Source organism: Microtus oregoni, unplaced genomic scaffold (genome assembly GCF_018167655.1).
Source record: "Microtus oregoni isolate MIOR12 unplaced genomic scaffold, Mior012 000050F_002, whole genome shotgun sequence".
Taxonomy (NCBI): domain Eukaryota; kingdom Metazoa; phylum Chordata; class Mammalia; order Rodentia; family Cricetidae; genus Microtus; species Microtus oregoni.
In genome coordinates, this window is record NW_024543226.1 from 1,208,770 (window position 1) to 1,235,286 (window position 26,517).

General features: G+C 37.6%; 1 pseudogene; it reads left to right on the forward strand.

Moving 5' to 3' along the window:
* Nucleotides 1-23,850: 23,850 nt before the first annotated feature.
* LOC121436673 lies at nt 23,851-24,060 on the forward strand (annotated as a pseudogene).
* The last annotated feature ends 2,457 nt before the right edge of the window (nt 24,061-26,517 follow it).

Sequence of the window (26,517 nt, forward strand, 5' to 3'; positions counted from 1 at the left end):
AAAATGGTGGTTAAATTTTTATTTAATGATTTTCTTCTTTTCTCTAATTTCACAGATGTAAATCCTGGTGACAAGAGTAACACTCTGCTGTGAAGGCTGGCTTGAGATCAGAGCAGAGCAGAGAATGAGTTAGGGCCTTTTCTACAATTGTCCTGTGAAACTTGACAGAAGAAGTATTTCTAGGCATGCCCAACTGCAGAGTAGTGGAGTTTTGCACAGGATTTCCCCAAGGATGAACCGGGACATAGAGCATTTCCTGCCTGCTGCATCTGGCTAACATCTCTGAATAGCTCCTCCTTCCACTCTTCCTTAACTGAAATTCTTAGTCCTCGAGTCTCAGCTGAAACATCACTTCCTGTGGGACATCTTCCCAACACACTCCAATGACCCTAGGAACTTTGAGGCTCTCATAGTAGCTGCACTAGCTTCACTGCTTTGAGACAAATATTTTTGTCTGAAAAGAGTTCAGCGAATGGCAGCTCATAATTCCTCGTGCCTGTGGTCTCACACAATGGAAGATTCTGAAGCTTTCAAGTACTGAAGATTAGTCCTCTGCTCTGGCTCTGGGAGAGGGATTACTGGGCCACAGATCAAGGAAGCAATGGAAGTCCAGATTTAGTCCATACAAGACAGCTGGGAATGTTTGTCAGGGAAGCTGTGGGAAGTGACGAGGACTGTGGGGTGATGCCTTCTCTTCTCTGGAAGATTCCGTGGGAGACTGAAATGCTAATCTCTCTTCTTTGCAGCAGACAGTTTGGCAGGGCAAAGCTCATCTTAACTGTCTAGAGCAAGAATCCCAAGCTTGAGCACGCTAAACACTTTTCGTTTGTAGCAGATACTCTTAAAATCATTTCCAAAATATTGAATTTTTTGAAGAGAGGAAAAGCATTAAAAATAAGAAAAGATTTTAAGAAACAGGAAACGCTGGCTGGCCAGAGACTGTCCTCAAAATGAACCCCGGGAGCAAAAGAGACTTCAAGAGCTGTTACAATTATACTGAATTTTGAGAGTTTTGACTTGCCTGAAGAGCGCCAGATTGCGCATCTCCCCTTGAATGAAGTGCCTCTCGTGAGCCTGAGAGAGGCTGAGAAGCTGCTGCACCTGGACCCTTTTCACCTCTGAAGACATCCTTTGTACCATGGGAATCCGCTCCACTGCAGTCTCCCTCCAGCTTTCTCTCCACCCTGAATGTTGAACCTGTTTGTTACGATACAGATATTTTAACTTCTTATTCCTTTATAGTTTGTGTATATTGCGTTAATAAAGTATTTGTGTGTTAAAAAAAAAACAAAGAAAAGATTTTAAGTCCTCCATGTACTTCCTAACTAGCGGCAGGTACAACAAGACACTGAGGTATAGTCAAAATGATGTAACCTTTCCTTCCTTTCACTCACGGCAATGCCTGCATTCTGCTGTTCTCTTCACAGAATAAACACATAAGACAGAAGATAGATAACAGACAGACAGGGATAGTTTCACATCAAAGCATGACTTAAGTCATCTCTGTAATCTCAAAGATGTTTTATATTTAATCAAAGTCCACCAAAGACTCCGTGAGAAAAGGAATTTCTTAGATGGAAAAGCAAGCTCTCAGTTGTTGGCAAAGCCCAGACCAAATGCCAAATTTCTGATTCTAAAATCTTCAATCTTCCCGCTGCTTCACTCTGCATGGCCTTGATTGTGAGATATATTTTAATGGTCTTTGTTTCTTAATAATAATAGATGTTGACTTTAAGTTTAAACAATATTGAAAAGACCTTCAGAAATGGAGGAGTTAATGCAAATAACCAGCAATTCCACAGTCCAGTGACAAACACAGCTAATTTTTGGATCTCTTTTCTGATGCTTAGAAACTCTACTATTTTCAATGTATCGTAATGTTTTGGGAAACTTTATTTTCTACCATTGTAAATCATATTGCATTACATTCTACATTTCATTGGGGACATGCTTTTCCTTGTAAGGAATTCCTTCTCTGAGAGGACTGGTATCATTTCTTCAAAGATGGAGAGTGGTTCATGAGACAATAAATGGATGCTAGAGGAGAAACTGTCATTTTCTTCAATGGCATAGCCATTAGTAAACTGTTCATGCTCTTGTAAATAATGTCCCACTCATCCTCGTGTAAGCCAAGTAAAGTAAACTCAGGAGGTCACAAAAATAAGACAAGAAGACAGGAGGGTATATTGCTTTCTTCTCCTGCTCTTGTGATAAAGTATCCTGACAGCAAGGGAGAAAGGGCTTATTCGGTGCCCAGTTTGAGAGTCTATTCCATTATGGCAGGAAAGTCAAGGCATCAGGAACTGAATCAGCTGGTCACATTACATGCACAGTTTATATCAGAGCACGATGGGTTAATTCATGCAGTCAATACTCAGCTCACTTTCTCTACTCTCCTACAGGCTATGATCACCTGCCTAGGGAATGGTGGCACCCACAATAGACAGTTCTTTCTGCTTGAATTAATGTAGTAAAGTCACCTCTTCACAGTCACTCCCACAGACTAATCTAAACTAGACAATCTCTCATGGAGGCTCACATTCAGGTGGTTCTTGATTGTATAAAATTGACAACTAAAAGTATCACAGAGGGAAGAAAAAGCATATCAGCAGAAGACAGAAGTGTATGAGACAGGAAGAAAATGACAAAAACTCATTATATCTATGCATGTGAAATTGTCAAATAAAATAAATAAACAAATAAGGAGAATTCCAAACTCTAGGGGCAAAAGCAAGATGAGGCTGCCAGACTAGGGGATGTTGGTAACTGGCAGCAAGAGAACACAGCAGAACTTGACTTGGGACAGAATGTTTATGTCTCTGTTGTAGTAGAGGTTTGCCAGCTTCTCAAACCTATATATCCCAAAAGCCTGGATGTCGAAACATGCAGCACATTTAAGACCAATTCAGAGTTGAAGAGTCTGCCACAACACACAGGAGAATACTTATCAGAAACCACAGGAAGTATTTAAAAATAGCTAAGGCAAAATGTTCACGTCTGGTCATTTCCTTTCACCACTGTGCAAATTCTCTAAGTGTGCAAAACTAACATTAAAAAATTAGTACCTTCCTTATATTCCAATAATAAACCTACTGTAAAAAAAATCAAGAAAGTGATGCCATTCACAACAGCCTCAAGACAAATAAAAATTCTAGGAATAGACTTAACCAAGTTGATAAAAGACCTCTATAATAAAAACTCTAAAACACTCAAAAGAAAAATTGAAGAATACAGTAAAATATGAGAAGACCTCCCATGCCCAAGAATTGGCAAAATTAGTATTTTGAAATTGGCTATCATATTAAAATGATGTACAAGTTCATCCCAACACCAAGCAAAATCTCTATGCCATGGTTCATAGAACTAGAAAAAAAACAATCCTAAAATTCATTTTGACAAACAAAAGACTCCAAATAGTCAAAGGGATTTTTCATAGAAAGACTGATGCTGGAGGTATAAAAATATCTAATCTCCAAATGTACTACAGACTCATAGTAACAAAGGTAATGAATGACACAACAAGGGACACTTAGGCCAATAGAATAGTGTAGAGAACTAAAAACAAGCCCACCTAACTACAGCCACCTCACCTCATTTTCTTTCACAAAGTTATAAAACAAATATGGAGAAAACATCTCACTTTATACAAAAAGTAAATAAAAAATGAGTCAAAGATTTTAATGTAAGATTTTAAGCTTTAAAATTGTTAAGAAAGAAAACATACCGGAAAAACTCAAGATATAGGTGAAAGCAAGGGCTTTCTAAAATAGTCCAATAATTTGGAAAGTAATAACAAGAATTGGCAAATGGGATTGCATATAGTTGAAAATTTCTGCATACGGAGTAGAACAATTAGCAGAGCCAAGTCCAAACTCAGAATTGGGTAAATTCTTTGCTACCTATACAGAATAAATTAATATCTACAGTTTATGCAGAAGGATAAAAATTAACAAGTAGACAAATTAGATGAGCAAATAATTATCAAAAGATGAAGAATTGCCAAATAGCATATGAAGAAATGTTGAGCACACTCAAACTAAAACTACATAAAGATTCCAACTCACCCTAGTCAGGCTATCTATCACTAAGAAAACAAGAGAGAATTCTTGTGTAGTGGGGGAAAGGGAACACACATAGGCGTTCAGAATGTAAATTAGTCCAGCCACCATGGAAATCAGCATGGAAGAGCCTATAAACACTGAAATTAGAACTGCTGCATGATTCAGCATTCATTCTTGTGAGTATATGTCCAAAAATATGTCAGCATACCACACAATGTTTGCACAGTCGTGTTTATTATAGCAGCATCTATAGTAGTCAACTTGTGGAATCAGCTTAAGTGACTGCCAATAGAGGAATAGGTAAAGAAAATGTCATATGTATACACAATGAAGTTCTGTTTGACCATGAAGAATGATACTCTGTCATTTGCAGGAAAACTGAAGCAATTGGAAATGACATTAAGTGAAATATAACAAGCTGAAAATGCGAATATTGCTTATTTTCTGTCATATGTAGATCCTAGATCTTCCATAAGTATGTACAAATTAAATTTTATATATAACAGAAAAGCAGGACATCATTTTTATTTGAGTAAGGGAAGGAGAGAGGCAGGAGGGGAAGGAAGAGAGACTAAAAGAGTATGGTAGGCTATCATCAAAGTACATGATGTACTTGAATGGAAATTTCTTTATGAAAGCCACCACTATTTATGATGAATATTCTACAACAAAAAATAATAAAACTACTTTTCATGACTTTTAATATAAATAAAACATGTGGTGACTCAAATTCTTACTGATAATGATTAAAATTTTAGAAAATTAACATTCTAGAGAAACAGAAGTATTATAAAGGATTCAAAAGAGAAAGAAAACTCATAAAAATGATGGAAAAGTAAAAACCAGAAGATTTACCAAAAAAGCAGAAAATAAGATTGCAAGATGGCAAAAAGAATTCAAATGCATCAGAAAATTATGCTATCTATGAAATATACGCTATCGAGGTTTTTTTAAACTAGTGCATAATTGACTTTTTAAGTACAGTTACATGCAATTTTCAAGCATCTCAACTCAAATTCAGCAACACAGAGAGAAAAATTCATATATATGTAGTAAGCAAGATTTACAACTGTAATATAGCAGCATAGAAATGTTTAAAGTAAAGAGACAGAAAAAGACATGCTTGGAAAATTTGTGGAAATCTACTGTAGGTGTATATTTTTATCAGGAAAAAAAATGGCCTTAAAGGCAAAAGACATTATTAAGGATAATGTGACTCAGAACAGAAGGCTGAAAGGTGTAATTCTCTAGAAAAGTATCTCAGTTTTATGCTTTTATGCCTCCTAAAAACACAGCTTCAAAATCTACAGCAAAAAAATCAACAAATTACAAAAAGAAATTGACAAAGGTACCATTACAGTAAGAGTTCTTAACATTCCTCTCTCAGTAATTGATAGATCAAGTAGGCAAGAAAAAAATCAGTAAAGATACAAAAGGTTTGAAAAACAAGACTAACAATCTTGATTTAATGGATGGGATTCTACAATGAAAATTGGAGAAATAAAATGCACCTCGAGTACCTTGCAAATGAAGTGGTTATAAAAACTGGCATTGCAGTAGCCCCTAAGACAAGAGTTAAAATATTCACCAGCTAATTCTGAAGTATGCAGTCAGCCTTCTGTCTACAGATTCCACAAACTTAACCACCACCGATGAAAGAAAAATCAAAATAAAATAGTTTCCTTGTTAAGCACGTCCAGACTTCTTCTTGCTAGTCCGTTAACTACGCAGTGCATCAACTATTTACATCTTATTTGCATTACACCAAGTATCATACATTACCTAACGATTATTTAAAGTACGCAAGAACAAATCCCCTATAGATACCAAGAGACAAAAACACATCTATAAAATTAATTAACGGATTCTAAGAGAATGCTTGGAAACAGTGCCTTAGCAAAGGTAATAGAACCTGTGTATAAGAAAACTCAGGTTATTTGATATTTGACATTGAAATTAAGCTTTCCCATTTATCTTTCCCATCTTACGCTCTGATCTATCTCTCTTTCTGGAGGTGTGTCTTGAAAACCATCTCCCTTTAGCCCATTTAACCAAGTAAATAGAAGACAAACACAGTGCTCCGTGTCTGTGCATCAAGACAAATGACCAGCAATTGTATGTATGAGTCCATCATGACTAAGAAGCAGCAACAAAGAGTCTTTTACAATTTACTTCACCAATGACTTGTTAGCTTGTAACAGAATAAGTAGTGCTTGATCATTCAAATAATAGTACAAAAGAAAATAAAGGGGGAAAGTCTAAACTTTCAGCCTTTTGAATTTTACCTTTCTTGTGTCCTCCCACGGCCTTTTTTTAGCTATAATTTTAAAGGCCAACCAAACCATTTATTTTCTACTTGTTGTTGAAAAAAGTCCTTGTAATTTATAGGCTTACCCTTTGCAAGGTTTTGCTTGAGTTATTTCTAACAGCCTGACACTTTGCATTTCTGCATGTATGGGTTGTACATTAAAAATTCTCCACATATGGCAATGTGGATTCTACTAAGTAGACGAACGAAGGGGTAAATCCCACTACTTAGCAATCATACTGCAGGCATCTTCCAAAGAGAGCAACTTCTACCACCCCATCTAACTACAACAGCTTCTTGCCCAGACCAAAACATAAGAGGAGGCTTTTTCATTCTTCTGTAAAGAATACATATGACAGATTCAGAGTTACACGAAACTGGGTGTTAAACAAGGAGCAATTTTCAATGAAAAAGATCTTTGAATGGATCAAAAACCCATTGCCATTGTTCTTGAGTTCTCAGTAGTCCTCATTGTCCGCTATGTTCAGCGAGTCCGGTTTTATCCCAAGTTTTTTCAGACCCAGGCCAGCTGGCCTTGGTGAGTTCCCGATAGAATATCCCCATTGTCTCAGTGTGTGGGTGCACCCCTCGCGGTCCTGAGTTCCATGCTCGTACTCTCTCTCCTTCTGCTCCTGATTTGGACCTTGAGATTTCTGTCCGGTGCTCCAAAGTGGGTCTCTGTCTCTGTCAAAAAAAAAAAAAAAAGATCTTTGAATGGCTCCAAGTGATGCTGACGGTAGATTCCATTTGTTCATACTTAGGAGCATGTGGCAGATAGATATGCAATGACTGTCTCAAAGGCACATACCTACTATAGAGAAGGAAAAAATAGCTTCTAGTTTCAGAAAAGAATATTTTTCTACTTTACCACACCATAAGACAAGAAGGGACTTAATACTAAGGTTTTGTATTTGAGTAAGAACACAGAGCTCTGGTATACAAGCTATTTTACTAATCACTGTACATAGAATAGTTCATAGATTTGAAGACATGATTAGACATGATTACATCAAAAAACGTAATATCTCAGTCATAGGTATCGTACCATTATAGTAGCAAAAATTTTTTGGCAGTAATGCCTATAATAACATATTTCTTAAGAGTGATCACATTATGAATTTCAATGGAGTAAGGTTCCTCACCTTTCAGAGACTCAGTTTCCTCATCTATAGAATGGAACTGAAAACCACCCCTTCAGAACTTTTGTGAGGTTAAAGGGTGATAAGACTAATTGTAGAAATCCCAGGGCCTAAGATAGAACGGTACCCATAGATGGAGGAGCACAGGAGCCATGCCCTGGACCTTGTCATTCCTCACAGTGCATCTGGCCCCTTAAGTCTTTTCCTCTTCTTTCCCAAGCAGAGCAGAAAACACTACTCAAGGCTCCATCAGCTGGGCTTCACTGACCCTCAGTTCTCACGTTTTTTGATTCTTCTGTTCCAACTGCATTGTAAACTGAAGGCCTCACCATACATTGTTCTATACAAATTGTCCTGGTGGACAAAATACTTGGAGGAGAATTTGTGAGAAGGAAGTTCATACATTCAGGGATATGAGTACTGTGGGGAAAAGAAGAAAATATCTCCCATTATGAATGGGACTGCTTACTGGTACTGAACATTTTCACTCTATATTTGACGATGTTATATGCTTTGACTGTTTTTTTTTTCTTTTCTTTTAGGAATTTGTCCTTTAGAAAATCACATAAAATTTCCAAAACTACATATATAATCACAGTGATTATACCAGTGTTTCAAATACAAAATTCTTTAAACCTGCCATATTACAAGGTAAATTTCTAAGGGAAGAATGGCTAGATCAAAGATTCTCAGGGACAAAAAAAAAAAGACCATTTTTGTATTGAACAAAAGCCTCGGTAATTTTCTCACTGCATGAAACATTAGTAAGAACAAAAGATCTATATGTGTTGCTTCTCAATAAAATAATGTTTAATAAATTCTATGCCACTGTTAACATATGGAATAGAAAGTTCAAGCTGTGATTCTTGATTCATTGAAATTTATAATTATTTGTATTGTAAGAGTAAAAGGATTTTAATTTTTTCAGAGGTAGCAGGGTATGGTGGTGCATGCTTTAATCCCTCCCAGCACTTGGGAAACAAAGGCGAAAGGGTCTCTCTGTGTTCAAGACCAACCTAATCTGAATAGTTTGTTCCAGCTGCTATATAGTGATACCCTGTCTCAACAAAAAGCTTTTCTTTTCCTAAGTAATTCTTGTTTATGTGGAATATTAAAAGTACAGACCAGGAGTCTGGAGAGACTGCTCAGGGCTTAAGAGCAGTTGTTCCTTTTGCAGAGGATTTGAATTCTGTTCCCAACACCCACATGGCACCTAACAGTCATCTGTAACCCTAATGCAGGGAGGGGCTCAGCCACCCTCTTTTGGACTACATACATGCAGACATACTATTCCTATATGTAAAAAAGAAACAAATCTTTTTTTAAAATGTACAGTCTTGTATTTTAAAGAAAACTACTCTTAATCTCCAATCTCATTCACTGACAAGCAGTTTTTATACTTTGTTACATTCCTACACAAACAAGCAATCACACATATGTATTTTATGTAACTAGAGCAATACTAGATGACTATCTGGTATTATGCATTAATATTTGACCTCCACATTATAACATATGTAATGAGGCTAGCATCTCTCCTTTTTGTTAGTAAACAATTTGTATGTGACCCTAAATCAATTCTTACTCTATATTAATCTTCAAGTAATAAGAAGTGTTGTATTTATTTATGAAATACACAAGGTTTTTATGCACTTGACTCTGGTATTTTTTAATTATATCCCATCAATATATATGTCAACCATTTTTACTTAGGTTAGCATGAAAAGGCAGACTATCTTATGGGTTTTACACACATGCTTAGTTTGTATTGACTTTCCTCTTCCCCAGCTTCACCATCATTTCCCTAACTTTATCTGTGTTTGAACTCTTCCACTCAAGGTATTTCCTCTTCTACTTTCCTATCAAATGTGCTCCATAACTCTTTCCATCTGTCTCCCTTAATGCATCTTTTTCTCCTTGTGGGGTCCTTTTTGCATTTCAGGGCATCTACATTTACTCACTCCCACATAAATATGCATGTACCAAAATTAAAAGCAACTGCATGATGGAGGAAGGTCATTGGCTAATAAAGGAACTGCCCTGGCCCATTTTATTGGTTAGAGGATAGGTGGGAGGAGTAAACAGAACAGAACGCTGGGAGGAAGAGGAAGTGAGGTCAGAGACTCCACAGCTCTGCTCTCGGGAGCAGATGCCTCAGCAGAGACGTCATGCCCCGCTCCCAGCATGAAGCTCCGACCCAGGATGGACATAGGCTAGAATCTCCCCGGTAAGCACACCTTGGGGTGCTACACACAGATGATTAGAAATGAGCTAAATTAATATGTGAGAATTAGCCTAGAAGAGAATGGGCCAAGCAGTGATTAAAAGAATACAGTGTCTGTGTAATTATTTCGGGGCATAAGCTAGCCGGGCAGGCGGCTGGGGTGTTGGGGACACAGCCCTGCCGCCACCCTTATTACTTCAACTGCATCTTCACAGAACCTTGTTATCTAAGGTCAGATATTACATCGCTCCTAGCCTGAGGCCAAATTGTTCTTTTTGCTTGAAAGGATTAATATTAAAGGATAATATTTATTGAGCACTTAGAGCCAGATATTTTACTATATCCCTTAAATGCATTTTCTCATTTAATTTTCAAGTATAATTAAATCAGGATTTTTGCCATTATAGCAACCATTTGAAAGATTATTAATGGATATGAAGGAAGTTAAGAAATTTGCCAAAGATTATATAACTAGGAAATAGTAGCATCCAAGGCTGAACTCCCCTCACCAATGTTATTGCATGTGGCTTAGTCTAAGAGGTGAGGCTAGGATGCAGGCAGTGACTCATCCAAAGCTATACTCTGTTGTTGTTTGTTTTTCTGTTCTATTTCCTTTCTATAGCTTAGAAAAAAATATTTTCTATAGTTCTTGAATTAGAAAGTAGAGTGACAGACTGGAGAGATGGCTCACTGCACTTCCAGAGGACCTGAGTTTGATTCCAAGCACCCATATCAAGCAGGTGATGCTTCTGTTAACTCTAGCTCTAGGAGATCTGACACCCTCTTCTGGCTTCCAAGGACACTGTATTCATAAAGCATATACTCACTTACAGACATACACAGATACACACAACTTTAAAATATGATAATTTTTAAAAGAAGAAAGAACAATGATCCAGGAAGAAAGTAATATACAAAAAATAGTGTGATATTGCCTTCTGTTTTTCCAAATTTCTCAGACAATTTATCCCACAACTGATGGCAACTAAACATTGTATAGATTTGTGTTTCATTTTGTTACTTTTCCATTCCACTGCTGCTGACAGTTTGGCTATTTGTTTTCTGTCAAAATCTTTTTTTAAGATGGAAAATAATCATAGTTGGGAGAGCAAAATTTGTTAAAGTCATGTAGCCTAATTTTCTTATTTCCTTCTTACAAGTCTGTGTCAATAGTATCAAATTTCCTCGTTTTACAGTAGTCAAATTCAGGATCACAAACAGTGAGTCAGCTTTCCAAAGTCATACATGTGATAGAAAGAAAGAGGGGTTATTAAGATGGCTCAGCAGGTAAAAGCACTTGCTGCCAAGCCCGACAACCTGAGCTCAATCCCCAAGACCCACATGGTAGGAGAGAACTGCGAGTTTTTTTCTGACCTCCAATTTCTTGCAGGAAAGGAGACTAAATCAATACATGCTATAGTAGTAGCAGTAATCATAACAACAACAGTAAGTCATTTCTCCAGTCTCTCACTTTCTCCAGAGGCTACTGAGCACCCGCACCCTTTAGAGGATTACCTTCTAGGGCTTGAGTTAGGATCACTTTAGTTCACTTACTATTTGTAGACCCATGGATCCTTATTAATAACTCTGTCAGGTGATGAGAAATGTTGAATGGAGCTACGGGCCTCTTCCCACTGCTTAGCACCCGGCCGCCCGCATGGCTAACTCTTTACATGGAAACTGTATTCTTTTAAACACTGCCTGGCCCATTAGTTCCAACCTCTTATTGGCTAGCTCTTACATATTGATCTAACCCATTTCTAATAATCTGTGTAGCCCATGAGCTGGCTTACCAGGAAAGATCTTAACCTGCGTCTGCCTCAGGTCGGAGAATCATGGCAACTGCCTGACTCGGCTTCTTTCTCCCAGCATTCTGTTCTGTTTACTCCACCTACCTAATTTTCTGTCCTATTAAAGGGCCAAGCAGTTTCTTTATTAATTAACCAATGAAATCAACAGATAGAAAGATGACCCTCCTCCATCAGAGAAAGACAAGAGAAAGGAAATATTCTTTTTGTGCCAGGAGACCTGTATGTAGGAGCTTGATTGTGAAGTGGTGACTGAGGTTTGGTGACAGATGGTATTTGAAAATCTGGGAAGGTCATCTTGAAAGAAGTAAATACCAAAGTCACCATGTATCATAGGAAATTTGTATCATCCCTGTTAACCACGAAAACAAATATTCAAGGAAGTAATGAATAGTTTCTTCCTGACCTACAGTTTAATCTCCTAAAACCAGATCACCAGTATTGTGAATTACGGATCAGGGATGCTGAGCATGGACTTACTCTAAAAGAATTTCCCACTGTGTCCTGTGGCCTCATGAGCTTTGAATGTGCTTTGTCTAATCTCCCAATAGACTGGCAATTACTCCACCCTAGTGTATTCTTCAAACATTTGGAATTAATAACCAGAGACATTTCTCTTTATAATAAAAATGAACACTCTGTTAAAACACTTGCATGGGATATTTTTTTTATTTATGGTATCTCGGCTTAAATTAGGTAATTGTTCATGATTATTTAAGATTGTAGCTTCAATAACTGTATCAGTTATAATGGTAGAAAAAAACGATCAAGAATTCTTTTTTAAAAAAACAGGTATTTTGTCAAGATTTAGCATCCTGGTCAAAACTAATGTAATAACCAGATCATACAGAGTCCAGGCAAAAAATCTGATTCACTATGTAGTTTTCTGAATATATCATACAATAAAACTATAGAAAATAAAGAAAACGAAATTATTGGCATGTATTTCAGACAAAAAGGTGGACATATAGCTTGTTATTCTTCCAATTTTGGTCCATTATTGAACAGTGAGTGCATCTTTCCGTTTCAAATGGTCAGTGACCATCATTTGCATGGCTGTTTCCTAAACCACAAAAAGGCAGATACATGATAACTTTCAGCTTCTATGATGTTTTATTCTGAGTACACCTATGAAACAATACCCCCAAACAATATAACAAAAGAAACACAAAAGTTTCAAGATTTCATAAGTCAAAAAAAGGGGTAGATTACTGTATCATTGCTGAAGACTTTCTCAGGTGAAGTAATGGCCTTCTGTATTAGCTAGCTAAGCTTTATGCTTTGGTCTGGCTTCTGGCTTTTTACTACTTGTTTGACATTGGCAAAGATGCCATTTCTTGAGAGTGCTTATGCATGTGTGCCTCTGTGTATGTGTTCAAGTGTGTGTAGATGCATATGCATATGCAGGTGTATATGCACATGTATACCCTTGAGTTTGGATGCCAGAGGACAACACTGAATGTTGTCCCTCATGTGATGTCCCCCTTTTATTTGGAGGGGAGGATTGGCAAGATCTTTTACTGACCTGGAGTTCCCCAAGTAGGCTAGCTTGGCAAACCATCAAGCCCCAGAGATCACCTTGTCTCTGCCTCCTCAGCCTCCCCAGGACTATGACCACAAGCACGCCTAACGCATCTAGCTTTCTTTAAAGCATGGGTTTTGGGGTTTAACAGCAGGTCTCCCATGCTTGCAAAGACCAATCACTTCATTCTTGATTATTTTGTTTCTTTCTTCCTTTTTATTTTGTTTAATTTTTTAAGTTGGTGTAGAAAATAATAGATTTCATTATGCCATTTTTTTTTTGGTTTTTCGAGACAGGGTTTCTCTGTAGCTTTGGTGCCCATCCTGGAACTAGCTCTTTTAGACCAGGCTGGCCTCGAACTCCCAGAGATCCGCCTGCCTCTGCCTCCCGAGTGCTGGGATTAAAGGAGTGCGCCACCACCACCCGGTCTTCATTATGCCATTTTTGCACATGCATATCATTGTACCTTGCTCGTATTCCTCTCCCACCCCAGCGCCCACCTCAGGCCTTCCTACCCATGCTGTCTAATCCCTTCCCTTACCCCTAATCAAACTAAACTAGGTTTTCTGACCTGTAGTTTTCCTGAACTTCATGGTCGACTTTATTATAAATTTTGACAGTAAATATAGCAGACAAGAACCCAGAAACCTTGCTGAAGAAGCAGTTTGATACAAAGAAATTGAATAAGGCTAGGTGTGGTGCCATAGATCTTTAACCCCAACACTCATTTAAGGAACCAGAGACAGGTAGATCTCTATGAGATGAAAGTTAAGCAGGGTTAGATAGTGTGTCAAACAAAAACAAAAATTTATTTGAACAAATATTTATTGACATTCATTACGGTTCAGTCATAATTAATTTTTTATTCTTTTAAATCCCTTTTAACCTAAGCATGGTGGTTGGTATGTGGGATTACCTCAGTCTTGGGGGTATGATTTGTACAATTTACATATTCTCTTTTCTTTTGTTGTTGTTGTTCAATGTCTTCTTTGAGTAGGATTTGAATAAGAACTTTTTTCTGCTTCAAGTCAGAGATCCTTTCCCAAGCATATAAGAACCTAGGGTTCATATTTTTTTCTTTTTACATTAACCGAGAATCATTTTTGCTTTGTTCTTTTACAAAGCAAGAAAGATACTCATTCTAAAAAATGTCAATACTTTGGCTGGAGAAACCATTATTTCTGTTTTAGTTATTTTTCTATTGCTATGAGAAAACACCATGAGCAAGGCAACTTCTAGAAGGGAGGATTTATTTGGAGTTCACAGTTCCAGAGGGTTAAGAGGCCATCACAATTTAGGTAGGGAAGTGTGGCAGCAGGAACAGTTGAGAACCCTTATATTGATCCATAAACAGAAAATAAGGAGAGTGAAGGGGGTGAGGGTAATGGTAGGATGCTTTTGAAACCTCAAAGCCCACCCCAAGTGACATACTTCATCTATCAAAGCCACACCCCTTAAGCGTTCCCAAACAGGCCTACCAACTGGGAACCAAGTACTCAAATGCCTGGACTACAGGGAGATATCTTATTCAAACCACCACATTCTACCTACTGACCTCCTTAGTCTTGTGGACATGTCATGATGCAAGTCTTTCACAGTCTCAACGCTCTTTAATTGTCCAGTCTCTTCTGAGATTAAGTCTATGTTTTGTCTACCATTGGGAAGATGTATTATACCTCTAAAGCATCATATCTACACTCTTAATTACATTTTAAGGGCAATATTAATTATTAGGGTAATTTTTATAATATCAAAAAGTGGTTTGTGCTTTTACAACTTAATTATATTTTTACTTGACTTAAAACAGACTGAGCAAGCTGCATATATTTTTAAAATTACAGGGATTTATATACTCATAATGAGACTCTATGACATTTCTCTACAGAGCTTTGTTGCTTAATTTTGCTTTATTTCATGCATAACATTGATCCATAAAGAAATAAAAAAGTAAAAACCATAAATCTCCATAATTTATTTCTTATAATAAATAAGACGAAGCCATTTAGTCATTTTCTATTGTTAAGGTTCATTTGTCATTTGCATATTAAATAGATCTAGGTTATTTTTGAGTTCATCTCCTTTGTGCCTCTCAAATATATATATATTTGCTAAACTTTCATGGATAAACTGTGATCCCAGTTTGATATATGTGTACATGGTGCTTGAGTGTGTATGTTTATGTGTCTCTAGAATGCTTCTCCATGCCTTTGTAATCCCTATTCACTGACAGATATCTTTGGGTTCCCACTAGTCTTCAATAAATTTACATTGGTGGTAAAACCCAAAATTGGGCCTTTAGGTTGATGAATTTTATTATTTCTATACTCTTGTGCAGATCCTTAATGCTTTCCTTAAGGGTACATTTCAAAACATGGAATTGCTACCTCAAATGGTATACACATGTTTAATTTAATTTCCTGCCTGCTACCCAGAAAGGTTGTACCAATTTAAAGTCCATAAACTGGAATTAAGTGGGAAAAGGCCTCAGGGAAGTGAGAAGTATGGCTGTACTGTGCCCTGTTAAAAAGTTCAGCCTTTAGATAGCATTGAGCAAAAGCATAGAGAGCCACAATGACAGTAAATACACCTCAAGAGTGGTCAGTAGTGAAGGGCAATAGCAAGCCTAACTCCATTATAAAGCAGGATGGGGATAATTAAGAAAACAACCTTAGGTTTTGTAGTCACCTGCCCTGCAGTATAGCTATAATTTGATGAAGAGCATATAAAACTGATATAAAATCCCTTTTATTCACACCATTATGACAAACCAATTATAACTCCAAATCAGTGCCACATTTAACCAAAATCCTTACCAATTTCTCACCTTCTCATCTCCTCAAAAGAATAGTGTTGCTCTGTCAGCAGATCACAGGGGCCTTTTCATTCCTGGAATACTCATTGCTAAGAACATACTTGAACTTTGCCAGATGCTACAGATGCTTTTTCTGAAAGTTGTACACCCATCCTGAAAAGCTTAAGTGGTTATTCTTCTGTTTCCAGGACCAAGGGAAAAAGAGATGTGAACAAATGGCTAGGTCGATATTATTAATTCTGGTGTTGGCCTCGGCCTCACTTGGCCGCTAAGGAAAGCCACTGAATTGTATAAGACTTATGTAAGGACTGACCTAGTACAGGTGCAGAAAACAAACAATTCCAAACACTCTGCCTGCTTGAGATTCTTCAAAGAGAGTTATTTATTTTCTTGTGTCAGTGTTTCTTTCTCTTTTTTAGCAGACAGAGTTTGGCACAATAATGTCTCTCTAAAAACACTATGACTCAGCCAGTTGCTGCAGAGCGGAGGCTGGAAAAGCAGGTTTGTGCCATTAAATTACAAGAGAATTTAATGGGCAGAAGTAGGCATTGTGATGCTGTTTGGTTCTAAAAACTGTACTTTCTTATTACTTCAGATACTCCTAAAGTGATTCAGTTGTTTATACTTGCCATGAACATTTTCACATGTTAACTACTACATATTGCCTTTATAATCTATAATTTAAAATAATGCTGTAAAATGGTCAATATTTAAAAAGAAGGAAAAGTACCATCATAAGCTGGATTTCACATTTAGTTTGTTCTAACCTTTTTTCACCAAGTAAAATCCAGTGAAAATGCCATGTTTCATTCTGATTTTGATAGATATACTATATACTTATGATCTCTCCACTCGGGGCATTATGAATAAGTGAATTCTTGCAGCAACACTTTTTTTTCAGACACAGTCATCAGTACTCCAATATTTGAACTGCTATTCAAAGCCATTACCCTAACTGCAATGGAGTGGAGACACAAAAAGTAATAGGAAATCACTGAACTCATGCATCCAAGGATGTAAAAGAGAACATAGAGGAACCATGATGATCAACCTTTATTTTGGTGGTTAAAGAAACAGGACCTGTGAGTTCAGTGATGGCCGAAAACAGAGCTGACTTATGCAAAAGGAAATAATGAGTTTTCAAAATGGGAAGCAGCCCTTCGAATCTCTCTCAACAATATAGACAAATATTTTAACCACTCCTTAAATAGACAACCAAGTTGCCTTTAATGTTGCACCATCTATATATACTCTCATAATATTCCCCTATTTAGTGATATGAAAGTATCTGCGAGATAAACGGCCTGGAGTTCTTGCTGATTCGTTGAACATGTGGATTTCTGATATGACGAAGCACTTTCATATTGCTCTCTAGAGTAAGCCCCTTTCAACCGTATGTGCAGACACCACAGCTTCAAAAGCACAAGACATTAGTTAGCATTCTAGTTTTTGTCTATAATGTGATGTTTCATTGGAAAGCAAAAATTTTGAGTTAAGCGGACCTAAAATGCATAAAAATTTGGTGACAATTCTAGGGGATTTATAAATTGTCATTTAATTGTTAGCTGGACATGTTTTTCCATGCCAGGATCATGGTAACCTTTTCTTTTCTTACTCTATTTTTTCTACAGTGAAAAAGGGGGTTAAAATTTGTGATTGTAAATGAAGAAATGTACCAAGTGAATCACCATCATTTCCTGAATCATCCATGCTACTTGCTGATAAGAAATGTCAAATTTATCACTTTCTAAAACCTTCTTAAAACTGAGTTGTTATTCTGTTCCACTACACAATATATCAGATTTTCTGCCAATCTTATCTTGTTTTTAATATTGTTACTTCATAAAACATTTTGTAGCTAGAAAACATTACTTTCCCCATTATTTCCTCTCAGATGATCCAGAATCACAACAACAAGAACAAATGTAGCTAACATTAAGTATTTGCTATGTATCTAATATTTCCTCACATTATAAAATTTAGTCCCTAACTACATGTAATGATGTAGACAATATTCTTATCCCCATTTGAAAAGACAAGAAGCTTCAGGTACAGAATATTCAACTGGTTTCATATGAAATCGAACCTCAAGCCTAGATGTTATTGTATTAAGCCTGTGCTAGCCAATGCTCTACTAAGATGGGCTGCATGGAATACTTAAAAATAGAACATTTTGAAAAATAATAATATTTGTTCAACCTAATGCAAAGTTTCCCCTCCCATATCTTTTCCTAGATCTCTCCCATAGAGAGATCTGTATGCCTTCTTTGTCTCTCTCCTTAGAAAACAGGCAGCTGGGTGGTGGTGGTGCACACCTTTAATCCCTGCGCTTGGGAGGCAGAGGTAGGCAGATCTCTGTGAGTTCGAGGCCAGCCTGGTCTACAGAATGAGTTCCAGGACAACTAGGGCTATAAGAGAAACCTTGTCTCGAAGAATTAAAAAATAAAAAAAAAAAGAAAACAAGCAGGTAAATAAAAAGGAAAGTATTAGAATAAAGCAAAATAAACAAACAGGCAAAGGAAAGAGCACAAGAAATACAACAACAACAAATAAATGAATAAATAAATAAATAAATAGCACTAAATCAGAAACCATAATATACTAGCAAAAGACAAATAAGGGTAAATGCCCAAACAAAATAATATGAAACAAGACAAAACAAAAAATCTTCCAAAATGCCATCGAGTTCATTTAGTGTTGACCATCTTCTGCTGGGTATGGGACCTGCCCTATAAGTGTGGTTTGTATCCCCGGTGAGACTACATTGGTGAGAATTAATTTTTCATTTACGAGTGGTTATCAACTGAAAATCATTTCTGGGTTATAGATGGGAGCTTGTGGCCACTTCTATCAGCACTGGGACCCCATCTGACTTAGACCTGTGCAGGCCCTGTGCATGCTGCTACAGTCTCTGTGAGTTCATATGGGCGTCAGCCCGTTGGTGTGTAGAAGGCCCTGTTTCCTTGGTGTCCTCTATCCCTTCTGGCCCTCACAGTCTTTCTGCCTCTTCTTATTCAGGGTTCCCTGAGCCCAGAGGGGAAAGATTTGATGTAGACATCCCATTTAGGACCAAGTGTTCCAAGATTTCTCACTCTTTACATTGTTCAATTTGGGGTTTTGTTATTTTTTTCTTACCCTTGATAGAAAACTATTTCTCTCTGATGATCTACAATGAAAGAGAAAGGAGACCAATGTGGGAGAGGATAAGTTTCACCAAAGAGCAAATACACACACACACACACACACACACACACACACAAGCATGCATGCATACATGCATGCACACATGTGCGTGAGAACAAATAACTGTGTCATAATAAAATAAAAATAGATATCTTTAATGGAAAATGAAAGTCAAGGGAAATAAGCGTAATTCTTATTCAGTCTACTGTGTCATAGACAATACTGATGATACTGCCAATTTTACTCCCTGCCCCCAGTAGCTATCTATCACGGGTACTAACATGCATTGCTCCAAGATGAAAGAATGTAACTTTTGTTTATTTAAAAAAAACAAGCATTTTTATGAAACACTATGCACAGAATTATGTCAATTCTGGTGTGGGTGATTTGGTTGTTTTGAGATAAAATCTTGCTAATGTAACCCTCCTGGCTGATGTGGAAGTCATTATGTAGTTCAAGCTGGCTTTGAACTTGAGATCCTTTTTCCTTTGCCTCTGAGTGCTGGGACTATAGGCATGTACCCAACCCAGTCTAATTCTGTTTTAAATAATATGAATAAGAAGAGGAAGATATTCAGTTTTACTTGCTTATTTGATAACTAAAATTTGATACATTTCTTCCTTTTTCATTTATCCAACGAATAGTTGCTGTATACCATGCAAGTGCAAAGAATAGCCAGAATAAACCGTATCTCCACCAGTATCTTCTAATCACCAGACTCTGCTCTTCAACTACAACATAATGGAAATTGATTTATATGACCAGGCAACTCATGTTACAGTCTGTGCATTTTGAAGGCTTACCATTGAAATGTTCCATGTGGTGGGGCAGAGAGACAGGATAGAGTTTGGGAATTAGGTAGGCATGGGTTAAAATTTCTCTTCTGATACTCATTTCTCCAAGGTGTGTAATCTTGTCACTTTAACTTAGCATATCTAAGACTTAATTTCCTGATCTGTACAAGGTGATTGTGATCTAGGTTTCCAATGGAAGGCAATATAGATAGTGCCTCCAACATTCTGTCTGGAAATTCAGCGCTTGTTCATGCTCACCCACTCTTCTAGTCAGGCTTCTGTGGCTGTAATAAGACACCATGACCAAAAGCAACTGGGGAAGAAAGGGTTTATTTCACCTCACAGATTATAATCCACCACTAGCAGAGCGAGCAAGAACTCAAGACAGGAACCCGAAGGCAGAAACTAAGCAGAGACCATGGAGGAATGCTGCTTACGGGCTTGATCAGCCTCCTTTGTTCTAGACCCCAAGACCACCTGCCCAGGCCTGACACCACCACACAAGGCTTGGCTCTTCCACATCAGTTATCAATCAAGAGAATGCCTCATAGGCCTGGCTACAAGCCAAGATGGTGCAGGTATTTACTCAATTGAGGTTCCCTCTTCTCAGATGACTAGCCTGTGTAGGGTTAACAAAAACCTAGGTAACACCCCCCTCCCTTAATCCAACAGCATTAGCTATATCATGCAGAACATTCCGAAATGTAAGAGAAAATAAAAACTCAATATATATTTATATTATGATTATGATCCAATGCAATTTATATATAATAGGAGTTAGCTAGAAGATTTCATATTGCTTTTTATCTATCACATTCAAACTTTCTAGATTAGAGTGATGCTTATGTAGTTCTTGGATGAATCTAGTGTTCTTTAACCTCAGAATGATAAGACAAAGCAGAAACATAATATGTAGTGATGGCCTTCAGGTGAGATTCAAGAGCAAGAATCAGGAGTCCTGTCCAGACCCCAGTTCCTAAGTAATACATGATTCAGGACAAAGCATTTGAAAATTCTCAGAAATGGTGAAGAGATCCATGCATTCTTTCTCAGAAAAGAAGTAAAATCTCTGCTATGTTCAAGAAATCAATTTTATAAGACATAGGTTTTGAGCCAATGGTAGGCAAAGGTGCATGCTGACAAGTCTGATGACCTGAGTTCAATCCCTGGCACCTACACAGTGGAAAGAGAGAACCGGCTCCTAAATGTCGTCTGCTACTTGCACATATCCATTGTGACCTGCTCATGCCTACACATGGATCACAGCACACATCCAATAAATAACTCAGGGTAAAAAAACAAATTTTTAAGAAAGACAGGCTTTGAAATAGTAGCCCATTGTAACCACTCTTTTACATAATTGATACATTAAGTAACTCAACAAGCCTCTGGGATTAAGACTATTTATTCTAAAGGAGAGTTGGTTCTAAGGTAGCAATGTGCAATAACTGTGTATTACAAATGCATACATGAATATATGCATTGTTTATATTGCTAATTCTGCTTACAAGAACTATGTGCACATATTTTATTACTATATACTGCTTTACTCCTTCCCTTCTCAATTTTTTTTAAATCTCAAAGTATACACCCTCCTGAAAGAATTTAAGCTCGGCTAGTAGATAAATGTCTAAAATCATACCTGAATTGAATGACTTGTCAGTTCTGCTTGTACTGACCCTGATGCTACAGCTTTTGTAACGGGCAGCAGATCTGCTGAATGTTAACAGATGCTATTGTGATTGTCTGGAACAAATGTACATTCCATTCCAGAGAGGTAATCAAGGTTCCAAACAGACAATACTCCAAGGTCTTCTCCCCTATTCAAAAGGTATGCTATATTTTTCTTACTCTAGGACTTCTTTTCTTTCCTCTCTTTCTTTCTGTTTTGTAACAAATAGAACTTTGAAAGCAGCTGATGTACAAGGTTTTTCACTGGATTTGGGAGTGTTGGCAATTCTGGAATACTACACCAGCCCTCAAATCAGTGGTTCCCAACTGTGGGCCATGACCCCTTCAGCAAACCTCTAACTCCAAAAATATTTACATTATGATTCACAACAGTAGCAAGATTACAGTTATGAAATAGCAATGAAAATAATTTTATGGTGGGGGGTCACCACAACATGAGGAACTGTTTTAAAGGATCGCAGCATTAGGAAGGTTGAGAACTACTTACTGCCTTAGATGTCGATTAAGTTTTCCATCTGAAACGAAAGCAGTCAATACAGGATGTGAAATACTCCTAGAGAAATAGACCATTTAATTCTTGATTTTTATTTCATATATAAGAGCCCATTCTTTCAATATTTCAAAAGAAATTCAAAGACATCATCTGTAGGAAGCAGGCTCCAAAGTCATTTACCTATGCAATAGCATCTCCAGGTAACACCCCACCTTGTTTTCATAATTTTGAAATAAAATGGCTAACTGGCATCTGCTGTTTCTGGGTGGTCCCTGAATCAGATAGACTCATGAGATGAGCAAGTGTTCAGGTTTCATCAGAGGAGAGCCTTTTTAACAGGTTTTCCCATTTGTCTACCAATGCAAGAAGAGATGATATTTGGTTGTCTTCTGTTGCATAATAAACCATTCTAGTCATGGGGGCTGAAAAACATTAACAGTTTGTTATAGTTCCTGTCATGATAGTGTTGGTGCCTGGGTGTTTTGTTTTATTTTTGCTTTAGGTGATATCAGTTGGGGTTGTGAGATGGTCAAAATACCACTTTTTAAAAATAAGCAGAAGGTGAGCTAGATTGCTGGCTATAAACTCAGCTGAAGCTGAGATCGGGGAGGTTCTTTTCCCTCACGTGGGCCCCGGGACAACAGCCTAGTTAGGTTCCAAAAAATGAACATTCCAAGAGGTAAGTCAAAGCTTGGAGTGCTACATTACAGAGTTTAATTTTGTTGTTCTCAGACAAACAGTAGACCAATCCCAACTCCAGGAAAAGGGAAATCATTAATTTTTTTCTTGGTGAAATGAAAGCAAAACAACATTCGAAGGACATGTGAAGTGGGAGAATTATTCCTGTCACCCCTGAAATACATTACACTGGACCAAGACACTAATGTGGAGCACTTTATCTGCCAGTGCCGTTGAAAGGGCCCCGGCATTCACTCCAACTCTCTGCCTTTTCTATCCACCCCAAAGCTGTCAATTTTTCCCCTTTCCTATACCTGTGTATTCTGTTACGTGTTGTTGAACAGCACATTATTTTATGTAAAAATTATCACTGTAATGGAAGGAAATGAACTTTATTATTATTCTTGGCTGGGGTAATAATAACATTCTTTTTTTTTATCCTAGAGAAGCTAAATAAGAAGGTGAACCCAAAGAAAAACATATAGTCATCCTCCTGGATATTGGAAGTAGACAAGATTGCCAGGCAAAAAAAAATGGGAACTTGGGGGTGGGGTGGGATGGGGGTAAGGGGAGATGGGGAGAGAAAAGTGAGAAGGGGAGGATGAGGGGAGCTTGGGGGAATGGGATGGTTGGGATAAAGGAAAGGTGGATATGGGAGCAGGGAAGTATATATCCTAATTAAGGGAGCCATCTTAGGGTTGGCAAGAGGCTTGACTCTAGAGGGGCTCCCAGGTGTCCAGGGAGATGTCCCTAGTTAGTTACTTGGGCAGCTGAGGAGAGGGAGCCTGAAATGACCCTATCCTATAGCCATACTGATGAATATCTTGCATATCACCTTAGAACCTTCATCTGGCAATGGATGGAGATAGAGACAGACACCCACATTAGAGCACCGGACTGAGCTCCCAAGGTCCAAATGAGGAGCAGGAGGGAGAACATGAGCAAGGAAGTCAGGACCGTGAGGGGTGCACCCACCGACTGAGACAGTGGGGCTGATCTATTGGGAGTTCACCAATAATGACATTCTTAGAAACCTTAGCCCATGCCGGACATTTTACATAGATTGCTCATAGCCATCATAGTTAGTTTCTCTTCCCTCTAACATAAAGGCTGCACTGACGTCAGGAGATTTGTTAATGAGTTCTCAGCATGGCAACGTGGTTCTAATTCAGGCCCCAGAAAGCACCAAAATACATTCACCTTCAAAAATGACAAACTTGATAAGTGTTCAGACCAAGAAAATCAATACAAGACTTCATGATGGAGTATGTCAATGCTACAAAGAAGCTCTTGAATGGTGTGTAAAATACAGGAAATACAAACCACTGTCAAAGCCTAAGAAGTGAGTTAAATGCTCACACAAAGACACTGAAGGACTCTTTCACAGAACTCTTTCACATGTGCCCGTGAACTTGGAGTTCGTGCAAAATGTGGAAAAAAAGAAGTTATCATTAGTCCCTTTAGTAAAAAACTCCAACAACTACTGAAAATCAGGGTTCTAACAATAGGGAAAAGTGCCAAAGGAAGGAAGATGCTGGTGAGGATTCAGATGCTGACACTGACTCGCATGACAAGGTAGAGACACTCGGGTAGCCTGATAACAGGGAACCAGCTGCAGAGGGCTCAGCAAACACACTGATAGCCTGATGAGGGAGTCCGAAAGGCTGTTCAAAATAAGCAGAACTGGCTCATGAGCAACATAAATTATTTATAGCATCTGAATAGAAAGCTTTCAGGTTTGCACGATAAAACTTAAGATGCATATACAGAACATGTGTGGAAACACTTACTGTGGCATGTTGTATAATATATAGAAGTTGTTTAGAAAAATATACTACCTAATGTCAAACTATCGAGTGTTGAGAATTGGTGATTATATCAGTACTACCTCACGGATAATTAAGATGATTAGCTCACTGTGAGTACTCTTTTATTGCATGACCTCAAGAGTGTGACTTATTTAGCAAAAGCCCCCTTACATCTTACAAGTTTATTTACACTTACACGCACACACACATACTCACCACAAACACACACACACATATATATGTCATGTGTAGTGATTTTCCTTGGAAAATATTTTTATATACTTCGTTCCATTGTTTTTACCTTTTCCCAGTTTGGGAATATATACTCGGACAAAGCATATGGACTATATCATTAATAACTAGAAAGGAAAATCCAGCATTCATACTCATGTAGAGATATTGCCTGTATTGTAAGCTCCTGTTAGGGCTTCCCTCTTAAGCTTATCCTTCCCAAAATTCATCATTTATTGGAGAAAAATAAGGAACACTTATCAGAGCTGGAAATGAAATAAACATTTCAAACAAAAGAGCACATGAGGGAAGGTGGAAAGGATAATTAACTGAAGTTGTTAAAAAAAAAGAGCGCATTCTAGAAGTCTACTTAGTAAAGAGAGTATTTCTAAGATTCTTAGTGGTTTTCAGAACTCTCTCACATGTGACACAAGCAGACACTTTCTATAAAAATGTACATTATGCACAAGACAGACGTGTGTCACTTAGAAAGTGCATCTTTCTGTATATCCCCTCTCCTCTAAAAAAGAATTCGCTTTCAAAATTACTTATCACTTCTTACATTTATTGTAATAACACTTGTGATTGTGTGGACATATTGTTTTTAAAAGGTTCAGTACCCTATTAAAATCTAGTGTGTGTGTGAGAGGGGGGTTATGTATGTGAATGACTCAGGGGGCAACTCTGTATAGGTTCTTACCTGATGACCTATCTTTTCAGTTCAAAAATAGTTATTATTTTTAACGCATACAGACTCTTTCGAATCAAGAGTGGTGTCAATTATGTACTGGAGTGACGTTTTGGTGAGTAAAAGTGCTGGCTGTGAAGCCTAACATCCTGAATCTGACCCCTGGAACTCATGTGAAGGTAAGAATTATTTTCTCCAATAAATGATGATGATATTTACAAAAATATAGTAAACATGAGTTTTGAAGTAAGATTTTTTAGTTCTCATCTAAACCTCAAATATTTGGAAACCCCTATCATGACCATGGGGCTGTAGGCATTCTAGCTCACCTAACTTTAATTTAGTATTTTACTATATTTTCTTTGTGTCAATCTCCATGCACGTATATATGACACGTATGTAGATGTAGATATGTGTGTATATATTTGTTGAACCATTGCAATAAATGTAAAATCGTGAAAAAAGAAAGATACCATAATTCTAAGTTTCAATTATCAATCTCAGATTTATAAGTAAGTAACTTTTCTAGGCAAGGACCTAATGGAAGTAAGAGGAATCTAACGCATGTTCTCATGGTGTGGAAGTATAGCAACAGGCAGGCATGGGGAATAGAATAGCTGAGAGCACACTTCGCAAACCCAAAACAGGAAACAGAAAAAGCAAAATGGGAATGGTGTGTGTGGCTTTAAAATCTCCAAGCCCATTCCCAGTGGCACTTCCTCCAGCAAGGACACAGTATCTAAACATACCCAAACTGTGACGCTAACGGGGGACCAAGGATTCAAACATCTGTTCCTATAAGAACATCCTCATTCAAATTACCACACTCACTTCGAGATGCTATATAGAATTCTTGCGAGACTGTGGTATCTCAGGTATTCAGACAAGGGGAACATTGCAGGGTAAAAGGTATATGTGAGATAGCATGGGACACATCAAAGTATTAACATAATTGTCATATATAATATCCCTCTAAGATCTTTGTTTCCTACCAAAGAAAATATAGTTCTCATCTAGGTGACAGTCCCATAAAAATGGTTGGAAGCATAATCCCCATATTCAAGCCCTCAAGTGGG